This window comes from Tachyglossus aculeatus, chromosome 9 (genome assembly GCF_015852505.1).
Source record: "Tachyglossus aculeatus isolate mTacAcu1 chromosome 9, mTacAcu1.pri, whole genome shotgun sequence".
Lineage (NCBI taxonomy): Eukaryota > Metazoa > Chordata > Mammalia > Monotremata > Tachyglossidae > Tachyglossus > Tachyglossus aculeatus.
In genome coordinates this window covers 29,460,611-29,470,484 of record NC_052074.1, presented here as the reverse complement: position 1 = coordinate 29,470,484, position 9,874 = coordinate 29,460,611, and positions in this window count along the sequence as shown.

Sequence of the window (9,874 nt, the reverse complement as noted above, 5' to 3'; positions counted from 1 at the left end):
GTTCAAGATGCTGATTAGAATCAATGAATTGATTGAGGGAGATTTGGTTAAAGAAGCTATCATCAGACACATTTTAAATTAAAATGTCTGGTGAGTAACCTGCCAAGAGAGGTGTTCCAGATAAAAATTATGCTTCAAACTCTGAGTTTCTAGGAGACAAGAGGAGATAGAATTCCTTCGTGGCATTGGGCATTGCTGGGGATGATAGAAATGGTTTCCGTCTTTTACTTTTTGATATGCACCCCCCTCCAAAAAAAAAAGCCGAAACAAAACCTATCAACATGTGGGTGTCCTGTCCGCATGGTTTGAAAAGAGCAGGTAGAGCCAAGGATCCAGAAATCTACTGGATCCTCGTTATTGTTGTCTTTTTACTTAGCTACATTCGAAAGGCAGAGCGACCTATGCAAGATGGTAGGGTTTCTTCTGCCCCTAAGGAGTTCTTATATTTGCACCCTTTAGCCACTTCTTCTTCAGCCCCACCGCATGCACTTACAGATCTGTGATTATATATATATATATATATATATATATGTTAATGTCAGTCTCCGCCTCCAGATGATAAGCTTGTTGTGGTCAGGAAATTGTGTACCGTCTCTGTTATATTGGACACTCCTGAGCGCTTAGTACATGTTCTGCACTCAGTAAAATGGAGATTAAGACTGTGAACCCCATGTGGGTCATGGATTGTGTCCACCTGATTAGCTTGATTCTACACCAGCTCTTCGTACAGTGCCTGACAGCATTTAACAAATATGATTGAACCACTGAACAAATTATTATATCACCTACAAAGCAGAGTGCTTGAATTATTTTCAGTCATTGATGTGTTATTTATTTATCTTACTTGTACATATCTATTCTATTTATTTTATTTTGTTAGTATGTTTGGTTTTGTTCTCTGTCTCCCCCTTCTAGACTGTGAGCCCGCTGTTGGGTAGGGACTGTCTCTATGTGTTGCCGACTTGTACTTCCCAAGCGCTTAGTACAGTGCTCTGCACACAGTAAGCGCTCAATAAATATGATTGATTGATTGATTGATTGATTGTTACTGAATTAGATGTTGAGAGAATTAGATATTCAGAGAAGCAGCGTGTCTCAGTAGAAAGAGCGTGGGCCGTGGAGTCAGATGTCATGGGTTCAAATCGCAGCTCCACCAATTGTCAGCCGTGTGACTTTGGGCAAGTCACTTCTTTGTGCCTCAGTTACCTCATCTGTAAAATGGGGATTAAAACTGTAAGCCCCCTGTGGGACAACCTGATCACCTTGTAACCTCCCCAGTGCTTAGAACAGTGCTTTGCACATAGTAAGTGCTTAATAAATGCCATCATCATTATTATTATTATTGTAAAGTTGCAATCACAAAGAAACACATGGAACTGTACAGTACAGTAAATTGAGGCATGGGCTGGGAAGTGTGGCAACAACAGAACTCGACAAACACCGTATGCATGAACAACTGTATCTTCCTCTTCTGAATCTTATGTAACATGTTATCCCCAGAATAGACTCAAGCTGTGAGAAGAACATTCCCTAACTCTTCCATTGTATTATTTCAAAATCGTGTAACAGAACTGGGGTGGCAGGTAGGGAGTATCATTTTTCCAAAGTAGACTCCAGGTGTCAGCTTTCATTTTTCTTCTCCCCTATCCCTTATTCTACCACCTCTCTTCTCAATCTCCGTACTAGTAATTGTGGTGTTTTAAGTGCCTACTACGTGCCAAATGCTTTGCTTAGCACTGGAGTTGTAGTCACTACAATCAGATTAACACAGTTCTGGTCCCACATGACACTAACAGTCTGAGAGGGAGATCAGAAAGCTGAGGAACAGAGAAATCAAGTTACTCGCCCTGGGTCACACAGTGGATGAGTGGTGGACACAGGATTAGAACCCAGGACTCCTGATTCCTAGACCTGTGCTCTTTCTCCTAGGTCATTCATTCATTCAATCGTATTTATTGAGCACTTATTGTGTGCAGAGCACTGTACTAAGTGCTTGGAAAGTACAATTCAGCAACAAAGAGAGACAGTCCCTGCCCACAATGGGCTCACAGTCTAGAAGGGGGGAGACAGATATCAAAACAAGTAAACAGGCATCAATAGCATCAGTACAAATAAATAGAATTAGAGATATATATATACACACATCAGAACAAGTAAAACAGGCATTAATAAAATTAATAGAATTATTGATATGTACATTTATACATAAGTGCTATGGGGCGGGGAGGAGGGTCGAGCAGAGGGAGCGAGGTCATGTTAAGCTCTCCCTTTGCACTTGATATTACTCATTCACGGCCACTTTAAGATTTCTGTTCTCCAGAGACCTTCCCTCCTTCCTTCCTCCAGTCTGCCTGCCCCTTCTCTGATGGCCTTGGAAACAAAAATGATCCTGAAAAATCAGAGCCACAGCCACAACCAAGACAATATAGCTGAAATGTTTTAGCAGGGTGTCTGCACAAAGACACTCCCAGTGGTTTCCATCTTGCCCCCTTCTCGTTCCTCCGCAAAATAAAGACATCTCACCTGATGGTATTGTAGCTGCCTTGGTGCTTAGTACAGTGCTTGGCACATAGTATGCATTTACCTAATACCACAATTATTATTATCTAGCTGAGCTGCTTTTTATTGTATTTGTTAAGTGCCTACTATGTACCAAGCACAGTACTAAGTGTTAGCGTAGATACAAGCTAACCGGTTTGGACACAGTCTGTGTCCCACATGGGGCATACAGTCTCAATCCCCATTTTACAGATGAGGAAGTGAGGCATAGAGTAGTTAAGTGACTTGCCCAGGGTCACACATCAGACAAGTGGCAGAGCAAGAATTAGAACCCAGGTCCTTCTTACTCCCAGGCCTGCGCTCTGTCCACTAGGCCATACTGCTTCTCTGTTTTTGGACAGAGGCTGGAGGGGTATGGAATCATATAGGGAGGGTTTTCTGGAGGCTGGGGAAAGGTGATTAATTGTTTAATAGTGAATGGGAGGTAAGTCAATATGACCATTCTCATTTCTAGAGGTAGAAAATGAGCCCCAGAGATTGTGACTTCTAGAGCACTGGAACAGCCAAAATGATTCCTCCTTTTGTCCAACTTTCAGCACAGATTTGTTTTATTTCTTACTCAGCTCTATGCCGAGCCCTTCCTGTTCCCCTAATTGTATGATCTCCATTTCCAGGCCCATAACCCTTGTCCACACAGGTATTATCAGGTTTCATTATGCCTAGTCGACCATCAATTATTGCTCTCCGTGGAACTAAATCACAAACCCTGTTTTGTCGCTGAATCTGTGATTGAATGAATGAATGAATGACTTGTGAAATTCCTAAGAATGCCTTCTGGGAATGCGGAAAAAAAAACCCAGTCAGTCCAGTGTAAATAAGATTGAATAAAGTGTGGAAGGAAGGGTAACACTATAACATTCACATTGAAGAGTTCCAGTCCCACAAGGAGAGAGGAATTGATAACTTTTGGTTCCCAGGTTATCAATAATAGATGAAGTTGGAGGAAGGAGAATGCATAAATATCAGGAAGAATTTCTTCCTACTAGATAGGGGAATTGTCTTCTGAAGGAAGGGGTGTTCATCCTGTTATTTCACTCCTAAAATAATCCAAGTGAAAGCTAATAAAGTTGAGGAAAGAGGCTAGAAAATAAATGGCATGTGTATGTTAACCTTCCATTATATATATTGAGCAGTGTACTATACAGAAACAGACAATAAAATATCTCCTCAGTGACCCTATAAAAATCTAATGAATGCCAACAGGGCATAGTAAGAGCACCAACTATTCCTGACTTTTAACTCCCTCCTTAAATGTCCACTGTCCCAGCCTTCCCCATCTCTCTTCCTGTTGTCCTTGATATCTACTTAATTGACAAAACTGAAACTATCAAGTGCGAACTTTACCAAATCTCCTGACTCCTGCACAGTTCTCTACTCTACCCACATCCATTTACCCCCAGCTTAGGGGAAGTAGTGTGGCCTAGTGGAAAGAGTATGGGGCTAGGATTCAGGATACTTGGGTTCTAATCCTGACTCTACTACCTGCTTGCAAGTCATTACACTGTGCCTCAGTTTCCTCATCTGTGAAATGGGGATTCAATACCTTGTTCTCCCTCCCATTTAGACTGTGAGCCCCATGTGGGACAGAGTCTATAACGGATCTGATTGTCTTGTATTTACCTCAGGACTTAGTGTAGTACTTGGCACGTAGTATGTGCCATCGTTGGACAGATATAGTCAGTGTGTGTCTCCCAGAGTAGATTTTGAGCTCTTTAGGGGCAGAGATTGTGTCTACTAATTCTATTGTAAATTCCTAAACACTTTCTTCAATGTTCTGATTAGGTTAAACAGTCAATAAATGTATTGATTGATTAAAGGAGAGTCCTCTTTGATCCGTTTTAAAGAATGCGTAACCCTCTGGAGCAAGGAAGTCTCCTCTTCACCCAGGGTTAACCTGGTGTTTTACACTTTCATCTTCTTGTATTCCCTTAAAACTGTGCTGTATTTAGTCAGTGCCATCGAGGGCAGGGATTGTGTCTGTTTATTGTGTTATACTGTGCTCCCCCAAGCACTAGTACAGTGCTCTGCACATTGTAAGCGCTCAATAAATACCATTGAAAGAATGAATGAAAGTCTGCATGATATACTTGGAAAAGTATAGAAGAGGAAATCAAAATGATGTTGGACATGGACTGTGTCCAGCCTAATATCTTGGACCTACCCTAGTGTTTAGTACAGTGCCTGGAACATAGTAAGCACTTAACAAATATCATTAAAGAAAAGAGAGAAGGGAACTCAGAACAGAGCATTGGTGGATACTCTAATGTCTGTCTCCTCCTGTAAATTGTAAGATCCTTGTGGGCAGGGTTTGAGCTACAAACTCTGTTGTGTTGCACTTTCCCAAGTGTTTATTACAGGACTCTGCACGCAGTAAGTGCTCAAGAAATACCATTGATTGATTGATTGATTGAACCACAGTTAGGGAGGGGGAGGCAGAGGAAATTCTGGCAGTAGAGTTCGTGGTCAGAGAATGTGTCTGTTTATTGTTATAGTGTACTCTCCCAAGTGCTTAATTCAGTGCTGTGTACACAGTAAGTGCTCAATAAGTATGACTGACTGACAGACTGAGTTTGAAAAAGATTGGCTGGGAAGGAGAGGAGAACCAGGAGAGAACTGTCAGAAAAATCAAATCTTTGACACTTCACCAGAGAGCACAAACATTCAAAGACATTATCTCAAAAGTTGCACTTGGGTAGTATAGGGTTTTAGCCACTAAGAGAGTGAAATTATTCAGTGAAAGAAACTATTTCTGCTTGGCAGTAATAACCCCAAACTAACATTTAAACTCTTTCCTGTCTGCCAGTTGCCACTAATGATACAATCAATCCATGCTGCTGGTTATTAAATGAGCACTTCAGATAACCTTTTTCATCACTGACTGTGCAGCCTAGCAGGAAAAAATGATACCAAACAGGACAGTAAAATCATGGAAAAATAAGGGAAGGGTTGATAAATTAGAAAACAATTTCTACCTTCTTCTGCAAATGATTGTCCTGAAATGACCTTTAAAAAGAATTTGAAGACTTCAGTTAGAGCAGTAGTAATGGTCCAGTTGAAGTGTTTCAGCAGTCATTGTCCTAAGGCCTCCACAACTACCATATTTTTATGTGTGCCATTCATTTATTTATTAATCATATTTATTGAGCACTTAGTATGTGCAGAACACCGTACTAAGCACTTTAGAGAGTACAATATAACAGTAAACAGACACATCCCCGCCCATAATAAGCTCACAATGTAAGCACTGCTCTAAGCTCTGAGGTGAATACAAGTTTATCAGGTTGGACACAGTCCCTGTTACACATGGACCTCATAGTCTAAGTTAGAGATCTCAACATTTCATATTATTTTATTTTATGGTATTTGTCAAGCATTTGCTGTGTACCAGGCACTGTACTAAGCTCTGAGGTAGCTGCAGTCAGGTTGGACACAGTCCTGTCCTCCACAGGGCTCACAGTCTTAATCCCCATTTTAGAGACTATGTAACTGAAACATAACAAAGTCAGCTGACTTGCCCACGGTCACACAGCAGGTACATGGAGGAGCCTGGATTAGAACCCAAGACCTCTGACTCTCAGGCCCATATTTTTTCCACTAGGCCAGCCAGTGGAAGATAAACAATTTAATTTATAAAGCTCTCAACAGCTTAATACTGGCTGCTCTTTAGATTACCACTGTTCCCCCTGAAATTTCCTAAAGAGATCAAAGTCAGCCAAGGTTTAGAGGGCATTGCCCTCATTATTTTTTTGGGGGGGAGGTGGGTGTATATTTATGATTCTGCCATCCCTGATTTTCAGAGTCAGACCCCCTCCCTGAGATTCCTGGGTTCTCTCGCTCTTCTCCGAACACTGTGATCTTCTCATACACCTCATCAGTCCCCCTGTGCTCCTCTTTATTCTAAATCTTTCCTTCATTTGTTCATTTGCATTTATTGAGCACTTACTGTGTGCAGAGCATGGTACTAAACATTTGGGAGAGTACATAAACAGACACATCCCTGCCAACAACGAGTACCTTTTTATTTTTTTGTTTCTCCAACACAGTGGACTCTCCATCTTCTTTCCTAGATCCTCCCTTCCACCAAAATTTCCCATCACTGGAGAGTCTCCACCATCTGAAGTCCACAACCTTGGCATTATCCTTGATTTTGCCATCTCTTCAATCCCCGGTCAGTCTGGCACTAAATCCTGTCTATTTTTCCCTCACTCTGCATTTCCAGGCTCCACCCTTTCCTCTTCAACCAAATGACCAGCATGCTGATACTGGGACTATCATATCATAGTTTAATTACAGCATTAGCCTCCTCATTGGTCTCCCAGCTTACTGTCTCAACCCTCTCAATCCCATATTTACTCTGCTTTCTGGATCATTTTCCTAAAATATGGTGCTTTGCACACCTCCCCACTCCTTGGCAGCCCAAATAATGCTGTTGAGTGATTGATGTTTACCTCAATTCTAAAGGTGGTAGAAGGGCTAATTAATCAGAAGATGGGACAAGTGAACCCAAGGGAGGTGGGGAAATGGAGAAACTATTGGGATTACAGAATCATAAAGTTGGGCTGGAACTAGAAATCAGCAATTATTCCATACACAGGTTGTCAAGAGGCTAGTCCTGTTACTAAATTGCAAACTCCTTGAGAGCAGGCATTTGTTCTAGTTACTCTCTTGAGGACACTCAGTAGAGTGGGGTTCTTAGTACTGTGCTCGGCACTGAGTAAGAGTTCAGTAAAACTATTGGTTGATTGGTGTCATTTTAACCTCAGTGATTTGCCCTTCCCTGGTTGTTACCCTTGTGTTTCTGCTGCATTGCTACTCAGATTAGTCGAAGCAGAGTAACTAAATGGAGAGGGATGCATTTAAAAACAAAAATTGCTGTGTACAGAGAACTCTTCATTCTGGAAAATGCATTAAATGGTAGGAAGGAGCCAGTTAAAAATAAGGATGGTTGCTTCTCCTTACTAAATAACGTCTGTAAATAAAAAATGGCATTGCTATGTGATTCTGTAGGGGAAATTATGGGAACTAATGCTGCCAAGAGGCCCTTGAAAAGAAACCTGTGGTTCTTTAGGCCTGAAAACTGCAAAGCTAAATTCTCCTCTTCCCAGACTTTTTCACACAAAAGTCCTAAATGGCTTTGTTTAAGTAGTAGAAGGATATAAAATAAGCCCTTTGCCAGCTGAGATACTTGGGATAACTCCTGATGTTCATTTCACTGATTGGTTCTGGGGTCACCTACAACCCCAGTTTAGAACTGCTACCTCTCCCAGTTTCACTGCTCCCTGCATGGAGAAGAGGCACTCTGAGATTTTTTTATGGTATTTGTTAAGTACTTATATGTGCTAGGCACTGTACTAAGCACTGGGATGGAAACAAGCTATTTGGGGTGGACACAGTCCCTGGCCTACATGGGGCTCACCATTTTAATCCCCCCTTTACAGTTGAGGTAACTGAGGCACAGAGAATTGCCCAAGGTCACTCAGCAGATAAGTGGCAGAGCTGGAATTCCTCTGACTCCTCTTTCCATTAGGCCCTACTGCTTATCTGAACATTCATTCATAAGAAGGGATGTGAAACTGTAATGTAATCCACAGTCAAGCTTTGTTGGTGGAAATCCAGGACCCCGGTGGACTTGAGCCACTTGAAAGTTCAAGTTTACAGGCTCTAACTCCACCTTCCTTTCCACACAGCAGCTCTGCTTCTCTCCTCCCTCACTCATTGCCCCCACCTCCAGACCTCCAGTGGTTCCACCTGCCCAACTCTCATCCCTGATGACCTTGCTAGCTTTGTTGACAAAAATCGATGACTCCTTCCTGACCCACATTTGTTAGTCTTAGGAAACAAAGCAATCTTTCTTGACTGAAAGCTCATGTGTCTCCATTATATTGTACTTTCTTAAGCACTTGGTAAAGTGCTCTGCACATGGTAAGCACTCAATAAATATGATTGATTGACTGAGTCTCTGATCCCACTGCCCCATCCCAGTTACCGCCCATTCATTCATTCATTTAATTGTATTATTGAGCGCTTACTCCGTACAAAGCACTGTACTGAGTGCTTGGAGAGTAAAATTTAGCAATAGACAGACAAATTCCCCGTTCTTCAAATAGGGGTATGTCCTCCTCCACTTTCTCTCCTCCAACTTCATTCTGACACTTTTGTAATGTGGTTTTACCCATCTCACTCCAGGGAGACTGCTCTCTTCAAGGACACCGATGACCTTCTTGCCTAATCTAAGGTGTTTCCTAATTCTTCTTGATCTCTGTGGCCAGCAACATGGGATGACTCCCTTCTTGAAACACGGTCTTATCTTTTTCTATTCTACAGCTATCTGGGACCCTCCAAGAACTATTAAGAGAATCTGCCTTGAGACTGCTAGCTCCTTAGTGGGCAGGAAATGTGTCTACCAACTCTACTATATTGTACTTTCCCAAGGGTTCCCAGTGCTGTGCACAAAACAAGATCAGTAAATACCACTGATTGATCAGTTGGTGATGGAAAAACATGTGAATGGGAATGCCAATTTCAATCTCTGTGGGTTTTTTTTGAGAACTTACTGTGTGAGAGGCAATCAATTAATCCATCAGTGATATTTACTGAGTACTTACTATGTGTCGAGCATTGTATTAAATGCTTAGGAGAGTACAATACACAAAATTAGCGGATATGTTCTCTGCCCTTACTGAGCTTATAGTCTAGAGCACTGCATTAATCACTTGGAAGAGTATAATACAAGACAATAAATAGATATGATCCTTGCCCTGAAGGAACTGAAAATCTAGGGGATGTATAATTGGAATTGTATATATATATACACACATATATACACATATATATATATATTAATATATATATATAATAAATATATATACAATTCCAATTCAGAGTCATTAGTGAAGAAGTATAGGTTCTGCTGATGCAGTAGAGAGCAGTAGAATGAATCGGACTATTGCTGGAATTCCATTACTTTGTTTTCTTCCCTTCTCGTATAATTTGCTCTGATTTAGCCCCATCAAACACAATGCACAGTACATTAGGTCATAGTTAAGAATATAGAAAGTTTAACCTCAAAGGAAATACTAGGCCATAACGATTTAATGGGCTGTGCTTACATCATAAACCAGGAGAACACAGCCCAAGTAGCTCTGAAATGACAGCAAAAAGCCTCATAGTGAATTACAGCTCTGCCATGATAGAAGGCTTCTAGTTGATGGAGGCTCCAGTTTGGGGTTATCATTGTATCGGTTTATTTGCTGTGATTTTCTTTCCAATTACTTGTCCGTCAAAGTTTGTATCTTGTTTTTGTATTTTTTAGTTC